The sequence below is a fragment of the Crocodylus siamensis genome, chromosome 2 (genome assembly GCF_052110815.1).
Source record: "Crocodylus siamensis isolate JL-2025a chromosome 2, ASM5211081v1, whole genome shotgun sequence".
NCBI classification, from domain to species: domain Eukaryota; kingdom Metazoa; phylum Chordata; order Crocodylia; family Crocodylidae; genus Crocodylus; species Crocodylus siamensis.
In genome coordinates, this window is record NC_143396.1 from 160,571,451 (window position 1) to 160,586,958 (window position 15,508).

Below are 15,508 nucleotides of genomic sequence, written 5' to 3' on the forward strand. Positions count from 1 at the left end.
GGTCCAACAAGGCGTCTCCCCTGGTGGGGCTATGCACCTCCTGGGTTAGATGGAGGTCCTGCATTCTGGCTAAGAACCTATGTGAGCGGTCAGATCTGGCTGACTGCTCTTCCCAGCAGATGTCCGGGAAGTTCAGGTCCCCCATGACTACCACATCCTTTGACTTCACTACCTCTATGAGCTGACCTAAGAATTCCTGGTCGAGCTCTTCCCCTTGGTTGGGAGGTCTGTAGTAGACCCCCACTGTTAAGTCTCTTTCCCCTCGACTGCCTTGTATTCTAACCCAAAGCACTTCAGAGTGCCCTTCCTCTGATTCTTTGTTAATTGATGAGGATGGGTATTCCTCCTTAATGTAGAGTGCCACGCCCCCACCTTTCCTTCCTATCCTGTCCCTCCTGTACAGCGTATAGCCCTTGACATTCACCACCCAGTCATGGGTTGGGTCCCACCACATTTCAGTGATCCCCACTATATCCGGGTTGGTGTCAGCTAGCAGGAGGGTGAATTCCTCCTGCTTGTTTCCCATACTACAAGCGTTTGTATAGAGGCATTTGAGGCCTCCTTTGGATGTGTGTACTGGCCCCCTACTTTCAGCATTACTCTGGCCCCTGTCGCTTACCTGTGTATATGTTTTTCTCATTGGTCTAGGCTGGGCTGTACTTGTGGGTGTTGCTTGGTCTGGCAGTCCAATGATTCCTCCACCCTCGTCTTCCCCTTCCCCCAATGAGCCTAGTTTAAAGCCCACCGGAGGAGGTCCACTAATCTAGAAGAAAACACACGCTTACCTTTAGGAGTGGAGCCCATCCCATCCAAGCATGTCTCTTGTCGTGAAAATTAGGCGGCCGTTTGAAAATGGCTGCCTTAACCAGGCACCTGCTGGCTGCCTGCTCCAGCCATTAAAGTGGCAGGCACCCAAAGGTGTATTGCCACAGCTTAATTAATTTAATAAACAGAGTTTATCCCTCTGTAAATTTATTGGAATTCAATGTCCAAGATAGAGTTAAGTATGTAAAACAAGATAATATGAAGTGGGAAAAACAAATTGTTTTTTTAAGTGTCCTAAATACAATTTATCCTTTGTCTATAATTCACAGTACATGCTAGAAATTGGTGGTTATTGGTGTTAACTTGTAGAGTGCATTTTTATAAAAGAATCACTCAGTAAGTGACTGGCTTGAAAGATTATCCCTTTGCTAGAGAACTCTCCTGTCTATGTGCAGTTTAATAGAACCAGTATAAGCATTCTGAAAATGATGGAAGGACACCTTAAGGTGTTCACTACTCTACCCCCAATTTCTACCCTTGCTTTTAGATTCATTGCAGATAAACTGTCATCAGGCCATCATCTTACCTCTTTTCTATAGATGTGACTAGGTTATATATGCTCTTTATAGTCCCTGCTCAGAGCCATCAGTTGAACCATTAATAACATTACATCCACATCAGGCCTTCTTGACAGTTAAGTTACCCAAGGTCTGAGGATCTTAAACCAAAAACTATAATAATGAAAAACCAATAAAAAAGAAATACTCTAGAGCTGCAGACTGTAAGTTATTAGCAAAAGAACACTACCCTGGCCTATAAAGGCCCTAAATTTATGGGTACTGATAAAATCTTTAAAAAAAGAAAAAGATTGGCATAGGAGTCTGGTGTGAAACCAACATTTCTTGGCTGTGTACAAATTGTTTCAAAGAAGCATTTGGAAAAGTTCTTTGCAATGTTTTTATTGTGTTTTTCTTCATCAAAACCTTGCCAAAATAAATTAACACATCCTGGATAGTTACTCTCAGGAGCTTGGATACATACTCTCATCAGCCTGAGTGACCTTTACATTCCTTAGCATGAGCATCTTGTCTCAGAAAGACAACCTGTATCCGGTAGGTGATCCAGACTCTCCATCTGGAGCACAATGGCTGCAACTTCATTATGATTTTTTATCCAGAAAATTTTTTAAGGCTTCAGACCAAGGCTGCATCTTCTATGGCTTAGACATGTTTTACTTCTCTGTTGTGGGTAAATGAGACAAAGGGTGTTTCCCCCTTTGGCCAGTGAGAGTTGGAGGGGAGTACACTTCACCCTTTCCTGAAGATATCCCACAAGCCATAAATAACAATGTTCCCTTTTGCATTACAGTGGTTGAAGCTTTAATAATGATTCAGATAAACAAAAAAAATATTCAGATGCACCATCAAACAGTAACAATTCAAAACTTAAGCTGGTTTATATTCATAGATTCATAGATGCTAGGGTCGGAAGGGACCTCAATAGATCATCGAGTCCGACCCCCTGCATAAGCAGGAAAGAGTGCTGGGCCTACATTACCCCAGCTAGATACACATCCAACCTTCTCTTGAATACCCCCAGGGTAGGGGAGAGCACCACCTCCCTTGGGAGCCCGTTCCAGAGCTTGGCCACTCGAACTGTGAAGAAGTTCCTCCTAATATCTAATCTAAATCTGCTCTCCTCCAGCTTGTGGCCATTATTTCTTGTAACCCCCGGGGGCGCCTTGGTGAATAAATACTCACCAATTCCCTTCTGTGCCCCCCTGACGAACTTATAGGCAGCCACCAGGTCGCTTCTCAACCTTCTCTTGCGGAGGCTGAAAAGGTCCAGTTTCTCTAATCTCTCCTCATAGGGCTTGGCCTGCAGGCCCTTAACCATACGAGTGGCCCTTCTCTGGACCCTCTCCAGGTTATCCGCATCTTTCTTGAAGTGCGGCGCCCAGAATTGCACGCAGTACTCCAGCTGCGGTCTGACCAGCGCCCGATAGAGGGGAAGTATCACCTCCTTGGACTTATTTGTCATGCATCTGCTGATGCACGATAAAGTGCCATATTGTACAAGGTTACAGTTATTAGAACATAAAGTGTAGCCATACTAGAACAAATAGTAGCCCATCTGGCCTAGTATACTGTTTCTAGCAGAAGCCAATGCCTGATTATTTATAGGAAGTTGTCAATCCTCCATAATGTACTTAACTGTGTAACAGTGTATCCATGGAGGGGTTGGGAGCTTAGGGGATTTCTTTCTGATCCCAGCTGGTGCCTTGAATAATAATTATTGATAGCCATTATAATTTTTATACCAGCTAGTGTAATGGCAGTTGCTCTTCTTTTTATGGAACTTTTATATTTTGCAAAATTCAGTCAGATAGCAGGGGAAAACCTATAATGTTCCAGCAGCTTCCTAAAATTTCCTAACCAATTTGTCTTAGCAGTCCACTTTAGTCTTATACAATTCCTATAAACTTGCCTAAACCACAGCTGAGTTGATCCTCTCTTATAGTATTTGGACCCGAATCTTTTCATCTTTAATGAATAAAGTCCCATTATGCGTAACAAGATTGACCCCAATCCTCCTGTGTATTATGCATGACAGAAATTTGTACAGATGGGGAGTGTAATATTACACTCCCCTGAGTTTTTGGTAGTCTGTAATAATCTCCTGTCTCCTCTACAACATGATGTAAACTTTCAGGGGTGCACCCAGCTTCTGGTTCATTTAGGTTAATGTAAGCACCTGCTGTTATGAAAATAAGTAATGCTTTTGGATAGCCCTTTGCCAGTCTATAATGATTCTATCCATTTTTTTCCTGAACAAATACATTCCATAGAGCCAGAGGAGTCCTGGGTAATTGTGACTGATTATCTCATGCTGTAGTGCTGGGATTTCCATACAGGCACAAACCCTTGATCTCTCCTAATATTCTTATACACTCACTTCCTCCTGTTTCTCTGGCTTTTTTCCAGCCTAGCCTCAGCAACAGCTGTGACCAAACGCTTTTTTGTATTAAGTATATGTTATAAAGCTATTATGCAGTATCCCATTTTAAACATTTAAATGAGCTGATCACAACCTTCTGTTCTGGATTAATAGTGCCTGTCTATGTGTGGTAGGGTGTAGATAAGCAAACAGAATTAGCTGTGCCCAATTATGATTTCTTTCTTATAATGCCTTTGCCAGCCCTAGGACCTTCCATCTGTGTAATTTAAAAAACAGTGGTTGGTACCTTATTTAGCCCAATGTAATGCTGAGTTAGACAAGCCCAAATGTCATGGATTTTAAGATTCACTGATGAACATGCTGGTAACAGAAGCACGAAAGTTAATGAGTAGACTTGACAACACTCACTTCAAACTTACCGCAGGTCTTCAGATCAAAAGAAGGAGCTGTCAGTGACAACCATATCCTAAACTTTGTAACACTTAACAAGCAGGGTTTCATTTGTCTAAATTAGATCAAAGATGTAAGGGAAAAATCTGGCTGTCCACATCCTGGAAACCTACTTGGGCTGTTGAGATGACGTGGCCTGTCATATGGCAATCTGTATCACAGACCTGAGCTGTGCTTTAGTTTAGCAGTAATGCTGTTACAAACAAGTACCTGAAAAGGAGCTTCTTGAAATGACATATGTCATCCTAAACCTTATTTCCAAAGCAAGCTGAATGACTGAAGGCATATGACTAGGCAGTGACAACTCAGCCTTCACTATTGCATATCTACTTTTGAATCAGATTTTGACATTTATCTTCTGTCTGCCAGTTAGTTGTGAACAAATATTTACCCAGTTTTACCTCTCCACTCATACTTCCAGTCTCTACTGGCCTTTCTGCTTTCCTCTGCCAAATAAGAGCTCTTCCACCTTTTCCTTCTGATATGTTTTAATTTATTGCAGAGCTTACTGGTGGAGGGAATTCTGTTAACTTCAGTAGACTTTGAAACAAGCCAAAGCTCCATAGCTACACAGATACATGGTCCACTTGTTTGTCACACACTTTCCTTTTCATTCTATTGCAAGCTTGTGTCCCATTAGACACTGTAAATTCCATAATATATTTCTATTGGGAGATGAATGCAGACAGTAATGCATTCAGTCACCCAGCTGGTAAATTTTATGGCAGGACTCTGTATCCACTGCTTTCTCATTACTTGCACATTAGGGCTGTGTGAAGCTTTGGTAACTGATTCAATTTGGAGCGCTGAATCTCTGAATCCAAACTGAATTGGGTGACCAGTTAAAAGCTCTGAATTGATTCGGACCATCTGAATTGATTTAGAAAAGCTCTGGAAAAGATTTAGCTGATTCAGAGATTCGGACATAGACTAAATGGGCAGCTGACAGCTGCCTTCAGCTGGTAAGCCTGTTGGAGCTGGGGGAGGGAAGAGGCATGGGGGAGGGAGAGATTAGGACTGGGGCTGGGACAAGCTTCCCAGCTTGTGGGGAGGGGGACATGTTACTTGGAAAGGGGGTTGCAGCAGCACTGGGAATAGGGGCTATGCCTTCCTGCCACCTGGAGTGAGCTGTGCCTGCACCACACTCTCTCCCCAACCTCCCGTGTCAGCTGGGCAAGTGGCAGCAGGGCATAGCCTCCTTGGCTCCCTCCACTGGAGCAAAGGCAGGCACAGCCAGAGGAGCTGTGGAAGAAGCCCCAGCTCCCAGGCAGTGGCAGGGGGGGATCTGCCATGAGCCCTCAGAGGCTCCCAATTACTGCTGCTAGAGCTGGTGAGTGTGGGGCTTTTCTTTTTTTTTTTTAAAGTGCTGGGACTAGGCTGGGGCTGGGTGTGGGTGGGGTGGGGCTGGGCAGGGCAGCCATGGGGGCTTCTTCTGTGGCTCCCCCCCCACATGGGGACAGGCAAGCACAGCTGGAGGAGCTGTGGGAGACAGGGAGACAAAGCATACACTTACATGCTGGGAAAGGGTAAATGTTGCATACATATAGCATGCAAAATCATTGTTGCTCCACCAAGGCTACAAGAAGCCTTGCCAGATTTTGATTTGATGGTCTAACTGGATCCTATTTTCACTATGACCATGATCATCAGACTACAAAATACCATATTTACTTGCATCGCATATCCCTTCAAATAATACACACACCTTGTTCAGGGAAAAAACAATTTTAACTACCACAGAATGGGCTCAGCATAGCTGAATGTTGGCCTCCAGCTTGAGAGGTAGAGCTCAGTTCTCAATCTAGCTGCAACGTCAGAACTAGTTTTACTGGGCAGCAGCTGTAACACAGTTCAAAATAACTGTGAGCCTGAAGGGTGCACTCCTCCCTCCCATCCTGCCCCCACTCCTCTGCTGGGAGAGAAGCACAGCCCACAGCAAACAGGGACAAATTGGTGAGAATGTAGCAGTGGATGACAACTTGGGCAGCAGTGACCATGAGATGATTGAGTTCAGGATTCTGAGGAAAGGTAAGGAGGAGAGCAGCAGAGTAAGGACCCTGGACTTCAGAAAAGCAGACTTTGATTTGCTCAGGAAACTCCTGGGAAGGATCCCCTGGGAGGCCAGTCTGAGGGGGAAAGGAGTCCAGGAGAGCTGGCTGTACTTAAAGATACCTCACTGAAGGCACAGGAATGAACCACCTGATGTGCAGAAAGACTAACAAGTATGGCAGAAGAGCAGTTTGGCTTAGCAGGAAACTCTTTAGTGAGCTATAACACAGAAAGAAGCTTACAAGAATTGGAAACATGGTCAGACAACTAGGGAGGTGTATAAGAGTATTGCTTGGGCATACAGGAATGAAATCAGGAAGGCTAAAGTGCAACTGGAGTTGGAGCTAGTAAAGGATCTGAAAGGTCGCAAGAAGTATCTCAACATGTCAGCAACAAAAGGAAGATATGGGAAAGTGTGGGTCCCTTAATGAATGGGGGAGGCACCGCAGTGACAGGTGCTGCAGAATAGGCTGAATTGCTCAATACCTTTTTTACCTCGGTCTTCACAGGCAAGGTTATCTCTCCCAGACTACTGGTCCTGGCAGCACAGTTTAGGGAGAAGGTGAGCAACCAACAGTGGTGAAAGAACTGGTTAGTGACTATTTAGAAAAGCTGAATGTGTACAAATCCATGGGGGCGGATGAAATGCACCAATGATTCTGAGGGAGTTAGGTGGTGTGATTGCAGAGCCATTGGCTGTTATCTTTGGAAACTCATGGCAAATGGGAGAGGTCCTGGGTGATTGGAAAGGGACAGAGATAGTGCCCATCTTTAAGAAAGGAAAGAAGGAGGATTCGGGGAACTACAGACCTGTCAGCCTCAGCTCAGTTTCTGGAAAAATCATGAAACAGGTTGTCAAAAATAGAATCCATTTCTAAGCATTTTGAAAAGAAGAATGTGATCAGGAACAGTCAGCATGGATTCACCTAGGGCAAGTCATGCCTGACCAACCTGATTGCCTTCTATGATGAGATGACTGGTTCTGTGGATGCAGGGAGAGCAGTGGACATGATATACCTTGACTTTAGCAAGGCTTTTGATACCATGTCCCACAGCGTTCCTGCAGGCAAGCTAAGGAAGTCCAGGTTAGATGAATGGACTGTAAGATGGATAGAAAATGGGCTGGCTCATTGGGTTTAAAAGCCGTGTCTAGATGAGCAGGAGCATCCAGTTTGTTGTGCCACAAACCACGCATGCTGAATGTTAAAATGTGTGTTGTGCTACAAGTTTGCAGCATGGAGGCAAAATTTGCTAACAGGATTTCCCAGTAGCAAAAAAAAAAAAAAAAAGCCAGAAGAAAAAGCACCGCAACTCACGCAAAAAATTATGCGCCGTCATATAGCAAGGCCGGGCTGTCCAGAGCCTCTGTGCTGACTCTGCTACTCCAGCATGCCACTAGGACACTTAATAAGACTGCTGGGGCCAGAAGCCTTACCTGGTGCTGGCCTCAACCTCTAGCTCTCCCTAGCTGAGGAGCTGGGCAATGGCAGTTTTCCTGTTGTGGGAATATTTGTCCCACAACAAAGTACATATGTGGAGGTATGGCCTGAGGCAACTTGTGCCATTGCAAGTACACACCTCTGCTCATCTGGACCTGGCCAAAGGGTAGTAATCAATGGCTTAATGTTTAGTTGGTATCCAGTATCAAGTGGAGTGCCCCAGGAGTAGGTCTTGGGGCTGGTTTTGTTCGGTATCTTCATCAATAACCTGAAAGATGTGATGGAGTGCACCCTCAGCAAGTTTGCAGATAACTCCAAGCTGGGTGAAATAGTAAATCTGCTGGAGGATAGGGCTAGGATTCAGAGAGACCTCAAAAATTGGAGTAGTGAACCAAAATAAATCTCACAAAGTTCAATACGGACAACTGCAAAGTTCTGCACTTAGGACTGAATAATCCCATGCACTGCTACGGCCTGGGAACTGACGGGCTAAGCAACAGCTATGCATAAAAGGACCTGGGGATTACAGTGGACAAGAAACTAAATATGATCTAACATTCTGTCCTTTCTGCCAAGTCTAATAGCATACTGGGCTGCATTAATTAGGAGTGTTACCAGCAGATCAAAGGAAATGATTATTTCCCTCTGTTCAGCACTGGTGAGGCCATATCTGGAGTGCTGTGTCCAGTTTTGGGACCTCCACTATAGAAAGAATTTAGACAAATGGGAGAGAGTCCAGCAGAGGACAACAAAAATGGTGAGGGGGCTGGGGCGCACAACTTCTGAGGAGAGACTGATAAAACTGAGTTTATTTAATCTGGAGAATAGAAGACTGAGAGGGGATTTAACGGCAGCCTTCAACATACATGAACAGAGGTCCAAAAGCGGATGGAGCTGGACTGTTCTCAGTGGTGGCAGATGACAGAACAAGGAGAAATGGTCTCAAGTTGCAGCAAGTTTAGGTTAGGTATTAGCAGGGATCCTGGTTTTCTCTGTTTAAAAGTCCAAAATTCTTTGATTAAAAACCCCCAAATCCATGTTTTCTTCTATGACTAAAATAATCAAAATTGGCCATTGGTTGATGTGGATTTTTTTAAAGCTCTAGCAATAATTTAGCTTAGCATTCATTTTGATCTTCACTGTTTGGTTTCTGTATGCTGCTCTGTGCTGCTGGGCAATAGTGTGACAAATCATTTGTTCTCTCAGCTATTATCATACGTGATCAACCATAACACTACTGTTTCCTAGGTAAAGACTGGGTTTGATGATCTCTAACATCTTCAGACAGGCTACAGTGGGAGCAGTTTAACTATGCTGGTGGCATTATTTTAAACTGGTTTCTTAAAATAGACTCTTAAGAATGTTTGCCTGGTCAATATGACTAGGCTTAATGGCTGTATCTATTTTAAAAGCACATCAGGACTCTAGGACCTGACTATTTCTACTGTAAGCAAGCCAATAGGGTGGAGTTGCATAAAAGCAGACCTTCTGGGGGTTGTTTTTAAATAGTCACTGTAAGTTTTCATATAATGCTGTAAGGTTGCAGTCCAGCAAAGCACTCCATCGTGTTTAATTATGAGCACATGAGTAGTCTTACTGAATTCACTGCACTGTACTTTGTTGGCTTGGGGTCAGAGCAAGAGGCTGGATAAAGATCTTCTTTTTGGCCCTCCTAATGTATTATTTTGCCTCATCATGTGCCCAGACCACTGATGTCAACCTGGCTTGGCCTTGGCTCCACACCGGGATGTGATGGGACAAATTCTAATAGTCTGAGAAACCTCCGTGGAATCACGGCACACAGGCAATCTCTCCCCTCCTCCTTCTGGACAAGAGGGTTGTTGGAAGTTGTGAGCATCCATGGATTCTGCTTTTCAGCAAGGCTGTGCTTCCAGGTTTTTGGAATGAAATTGGAACTTTGCTTTCCTGATAGTTCTGGACGGCATCTCCCTCCCCTTGCCAAGCGGGTCTGAAAGGCTCTTCCCTGAGGAGCTTTTGTTCATGTCAATGGGAGGGGGAGAAAGGCTGAATAATTGGAGTTGCTCTGGTATGTGGACCTAATAGGGAATTTTGCAAGCAGTTCACCAATTACCATTTTTTTACTGTTACCTGTGAGCAGTGTCTGTGACTTCGAGCATGTAATGCAAGTTATGAGGGCTGCTGCAGAAGTAAACATTGGAGGTGAATGGAAAGAGAGAAATCCAGTGTTTTATACAGCATGAGCACGCTCCTTTAGAACCTGACATATGTTTTTCCTGGGTTACTATTTGTTCCCATGTGCTGATTCACCTAGTATATTCAAGAAGTTGCCTTTGTATCATTTTCTGAAGAGTAAATTGCCTTGCCAACCTTGAGATTTTTCATGCAAATTCTTTTGAAGCAAATTGTTTTGAAGTGTATGAAAACATCTTTCGTGCTCTAACACCTATGTGAGACACAACAGTTAAAAACTTAGAGCAAAATATGGCTCTCGTATCCTAAGATTTGAACGCATGACCATACATCATTTAAACACTTTCATGTACTCAATTGTAAGAATTGCAAGGACTGGCAACCTAAAAAGCAAAAGTATCATTTGTTTTATGTGGAAAGTCAGCTGCTCTAAGGATCAGCAACAGCAAAGCTGGAAAATATGATGGTGATGATGATATTTTCATAATAAAGCTAAAGCAGGGCCAGCCCAGGTGGCACCATGCATAGTGCTCAGAAATACATGTTGCTTGCAGACTTGCAAGGGGCCTGCCTCCAAATCAGAGGTGATTTGGGGTGGGAATTAATCTGATTCTGTGGATAGAACTATATCCATACATTTTAGCAGTGGGTCAAAGAATCACCCCAGTGTTCAAAGATTTGAGGGCTGGAGTCTTCGCTATGTGATTCCTGATTACCTCCGTGAGTATTGTGCTCCAAATCTCCCCTGGAACTCTTGCAATTTATGTCCTAAGGACAGAATTCTGTTTTGCTTTACTCCCCCAAATGGCAAACTTCCATAAACATTTAAATCTTCGTCTCCCATCTCTATGCCATTCTCTCACCATTCACCTTTGTACACACATTTGTACATAAGTGAACAAACTCTGCATAGCCTTTATGTCAAGCAGAAGGATATTCAAGTTGCTTACAGGACAAGACTAACATGGTTACATTTCATTATTATTACACTCTATGTTAACATCAGCTACATTAGTTCAGTTCCTGCTGCAACACCCTCTAGCTTGTTCTCATCCTCTTATCTCATATATCTGCCTGCTGGCCACCTAGGAAGCCAGCTTTAAAAGGAAAGGACTGGCTAATGCCCGAATTGAAGCCTGGTGGTTGAGCACTGTACTGGGAAGTTAGAAACCTGCAGGGTCAAATCCTCTATGTGAAGGAGGCCTAGAACCTGGCCAGGTCTCTTGTTTTCTTAGCAAGTTCTCTAACCCCTCAGCTATTGGGTCCAAAACTTAGGAGGGCCCTCCTCCACCCCATGGCACTGCTTATGGATTTTTCCTAGGCAGATTTTGATTGTTTTCACACGCCCAGCATCCGTACATATGTAGCTGCTTACCTGCTCAGATGGAATATAGTTTCCTGAACATGTGCAGAAGTTGTACTGACACATATGCATGCATACTATATAGGTAACAGAATCACAGCCTACATAGAAGGGTTCAAAATGCCACTTACATGAATAAGAAACTGGCATTGGGGCTGCTTGCAGACATTAAAAAAAAAGGCAGTGCTTTACTTTAAACTTGATGAGCTCTCCTGCTGAGCTCAGCACATGCCCAGAAGAGGTAGCACCTCAGTTGGACCTGGCTCACCTGCAGTCTGTATAGATGCTTTAGTGGGGCTTTAACTAATAGCTGGTTGAATCAGCTAAAAATGCCAAAAAGCCCCGCTGAAGTGCCCAATGTATGCAGATGCTGTGGAGCTGGGTCAAAGTAATATACCGCTGTTTGTGGTAAAGCGCTTTTTTTTTTAATGTCTGCAAACAGCCAAAACGTATTAAGTGAAATAGAACTCTACACTGGGTGTGTGATGCAATTACTTCCCAGCTAATGCTAATAACTTGCCCCCTCTCTTACATCCTTATATCCAGGCTCCACACTTCAAAAGGACGTTTGGGAAGAATCCAGCACAAAGCAATAAAAATGATCAGGGGCCTTGGAGACAAGACTTATGAGGAAATATTGAAAGAACTAGGGTCATTTAGCCTGGAGAAGAGAAGACTGAAGGGAGATTTGATAAAAGTCTTCAGATATCTGAAGGGCGATTTAACAAAGAGGACAGAGATGGGCTTTTTCCATGACTGCAGGTGACAGGACTAGGAACAGTGGCCTCAAGTTTCAGGACAGGAAATTTAAGTTGGAGAGTATGAAGAACTTTCTGACTATAAGGGTGGTCAAGCATTGGAAGAGGCTACCTTGAAAAGTTGTGAAATCTCCATCCTTAGAAATTTTCAAGAGAAGGTTATACAGATACTTGGCTGGGATGATTTGTTTCTGCCTTGAGCAGGAGGCTAGACTAGATGATCTAATAAGTTCTTTTCCAGCTCTAGTTTCCTATGATCCTTGCAGAATGGGCTTAGGCATTCACAAAGCAAATAAACAGTGTTTACAGTAAGACTACACACAGACATTTGGGAGCTTGATCCTGTATCCCTTCCACAGGCACAAGCCCCATTGAAGGCAGTGGGAGTAGTGTATGAGGAGCATGCCGTCAGGTCCTTGTGCACCTGAATCTGAAGCAGAAACCAGGGACGTATGCCATTACGTAAAACTGCACCTAAATTAACATATCAATACCTGTTTACAGCAGCAGAGAGCTTAACCATTAACAGTGTTCTTGCTGTAGTGAGAAGCAGAGGAGTGGTGTATCGCTTCCATCCCAACTCCTCATAGCCAGAAAGTAAATTTTGCTTGCTACAGGCAGGAGAGACTTCCACACAGCACTTTATTTTTATTTTACTTGGACTAAGTTAGTTTGTCTCTACATAGGGAGAGCCATGTAACTGAGAAACATGTTAGCTCCCAACATCTACAAATATCCTGCTTGTTCTTGCTAGATCCACATCCCCAGGTACCCACTAAAAGGGTCTTTTTATCAAATATATTGCAAATATACAGGTTGTCAGCAATCCTACTTCCCTCTGATATTTTCAGGATGAAGAGCTTATACTGTGGACCAAACCACTGGCTATGGCATTTTAAAATGTTGCCCGATCTTTTCTTCTGTCATATTATTCTTAGGCCATGCTGCTCACCATGCTATCAGAGCCCTTTCCAGTGATAAATAAGTGCTCTGACTAGCAGCTGCTGCTTTATCCTATAGACGGAGGTGTAGCACTGGGGCTCAAGCCCACCAGCATTCCTATTTCTGTGTACACCTCTGGTTTGTTATTTTTATTGCCAGGTCAGTTTAACTATGACATATTTATTAATTGCCTCTTCAGGAAGGTGTGCCAAGTATTCAGCAGCACCACACTAACGTGTGATCCTTTTGCAAATTATCTTTTGGAGACTGACTTTTCTTTCATTGCTATGAGGTCCTGGAATAGAGTCACTGCATTTATCACTGCTTTTCTAGGGGGTATTGTGGTAGAGTGGCTAGTATATCTCACAACATGAGTTCCAGCATCCCTCTACATCTCTAGTTGACACAGTGCTACACGAGCACCTAACTGATTAGGCTGGGGAATCATTGGTGGCCAGCTGTGATGAGGCCACATCATTGCTTTGTGTGCTGTTGGCTATAGATGCTGACATGTTTTAACCACTTTAGCCCTGGGGGCTACTTAGGCTCAGGGTAGATCTTTTTAGCTATGCTTCTGGAGGTGGCAAGCACAGGTTCTCTTGAGCACGCCTGTGGGCACCAGAGTGACCATAGGAAAGGAAAGAATGCTAACAATGGGCAGAGCAGAGGGTGACTTTTTGAGCAGAGTGAGGTTTTCAGAAAGGTTGTTGACTCCTTGCTTTCTCTCCCTTGGCAGGAAGTACTTAGGTATATTGCTGCCCTGTATACCACTAAGGCTGGGTTAAATGCTGCAGGTGTGATGCACTCCTGTAACAGTTCTGCTCATCTGACTCCTCATTTCAATGAGATGATCATGTAAAGGACACCCCACAATACCACAGTGAGTATACAATAGTCGTTGGGAATGACTCTCCTAAGAAACACATCCCTAGGTCTGGGTTTGATTTTAAAGCAAAGAACTTCAGGGTTAGTTCCCAAGGCAGAAAACAGCAAATGTTCATGAGTGGAATTCATGATCTCTCTGATGCTCTAAGCTCAACACCTTGTATCTTCTGGGGAAATCAAGCTTACATTATAGTGCCCTATGGAATAATCCTACAGAATTTTATAGAAATTAACAACTTTTCCTATAGTTTCTAACAGGCATTTTATTACATTCAGTAGAGAACTGTATTCTTAGCATGCACATTATTTAGGATGCTTTTGAAATGTCTTATTATTAATACAACAGGATTTCATAATTTCTGTAAAACTGTTAAAATCCATTTTATAGCTAGTAAATTACTAAGATGTGTTTATAAAGATCTTGGCAAGTCACTAACTTGTATTTTAAAGCATTATTCATAATTTTAAGAGTACTCTGAAGATTATGATATGCTACTATCAAGACAAGTGATACTTGGGAATATATATTCCTAAAGAAGTCAAGGTACAGTTCCAGAAACTAATAAATTAGAAAGCCATTGGAAAACCACCAGTGATATATTTTCATTTCCTTATACAGTATCTTCATTTGCCTAAAAACCATGGAAGAGAAACGAAGATGAAAAGATTTGTGGTGATTGATGAAAGAAACCTTTAGGGCAGAGGATTTTAACCCCGGGTATGTATACCCCTGAGGGTGCTTTGGAAAGTCCCATGGGGTATGCAGCAGCAGCAGCATGGAGAAGCTGCTGGCACTTCCAGTTTTGCCAGCAGCACTTCTGGTGTCTCTCTCTTCCCCTCCTCCCCCTTCCCACTTGGCCGCTGGGGGTATCCTGACCAAAAAAGGCTGAAAACCCCTGCTTTATGGCCTCTGTTTTTAATAGAGAATTTTGGTATGTTTTGCTTTCAAAAGAACCAATGAAAATATCAAAATTTGCAAGATTCAAAATTAAGCTATTTCTGCCATTTCTGCTAAACTGGCTATTTTTGCCAATTTTAATTGAAATTTCACAATCTTTCTTTTACTATTCACATTTCAGTAAACAATTCAGTAATTTAATAATTTAACAACAATTGAGGTCATTTTGATTGAAATATTTATAAAATAGGCTTGGAATAGTTCATGAAAGATGTGGAAGTTCTTCATCAAACTTTGTCTGCAAAAATTATTTTATATTTAATAAAGTCATTCTTCCATACTTTCTTGTAATAAATAAATGATTATCTCCTATTATTATTATTTAGTCACTACCTTAGCTTCATTTAGTAATTTGTTTGTGGAAGGGGCAGTTTGCACATAGAACAAAACAAGGTTCCTTTGCCAAAAGCCAATGACCAAAGTACTGAGATGCAAAAATGTCTATACAGGCAGTCCTCAGACTTAGGACAAAATTGGTTCCCGAAAACTGCGTCTTAAGTTGAAACGTTGTAACTCGGAACTGATTTTCCCATAGTAAACAATGATATAAATGGGGGGTTGGTTCCTGAAGCAAGGCCTGATACCCTATTTGCACCAAAAATAACTCAGAATTTTATACTCAGTCAATTATAGATGAGTAAAATAGCTACATTAATGTATTTATATTGTAAATAGCAATCATATTGATTTGGAAGGACATCTTTGAGGAGACTTTCCTGGACTTTTTGAAGGGCTCTTGGTCGGACTTTTTGGAGAGTTGTTGGCTGGA

General features: G+C 42.8%; 1 long non-coding RNA gene across 1 annotated transcript in view; it reads left to right on the forward strand.

Moving 5' to 3' along the window:
• The window catches only part of LOC149870989 (uncharacterized), a 41,330-nt gene extending 26,612 nt beyond the window's left edge, over positions 1-14,718 (forward strand). The window contains exons 3-4 of the long non-coding RNA XR_016440512.1: positions 13,633-13,776; positions 14,401-14,718. This is a non-coding gene — a long non-coding RNA (uncharacterized LOC149870989). The remainder of the gene's footprint in view (positions 1-13,632; positions 13,777-14,400) is intronic.
• Positions 14,719-15,508: the final 790 nt, after the last annotated feature.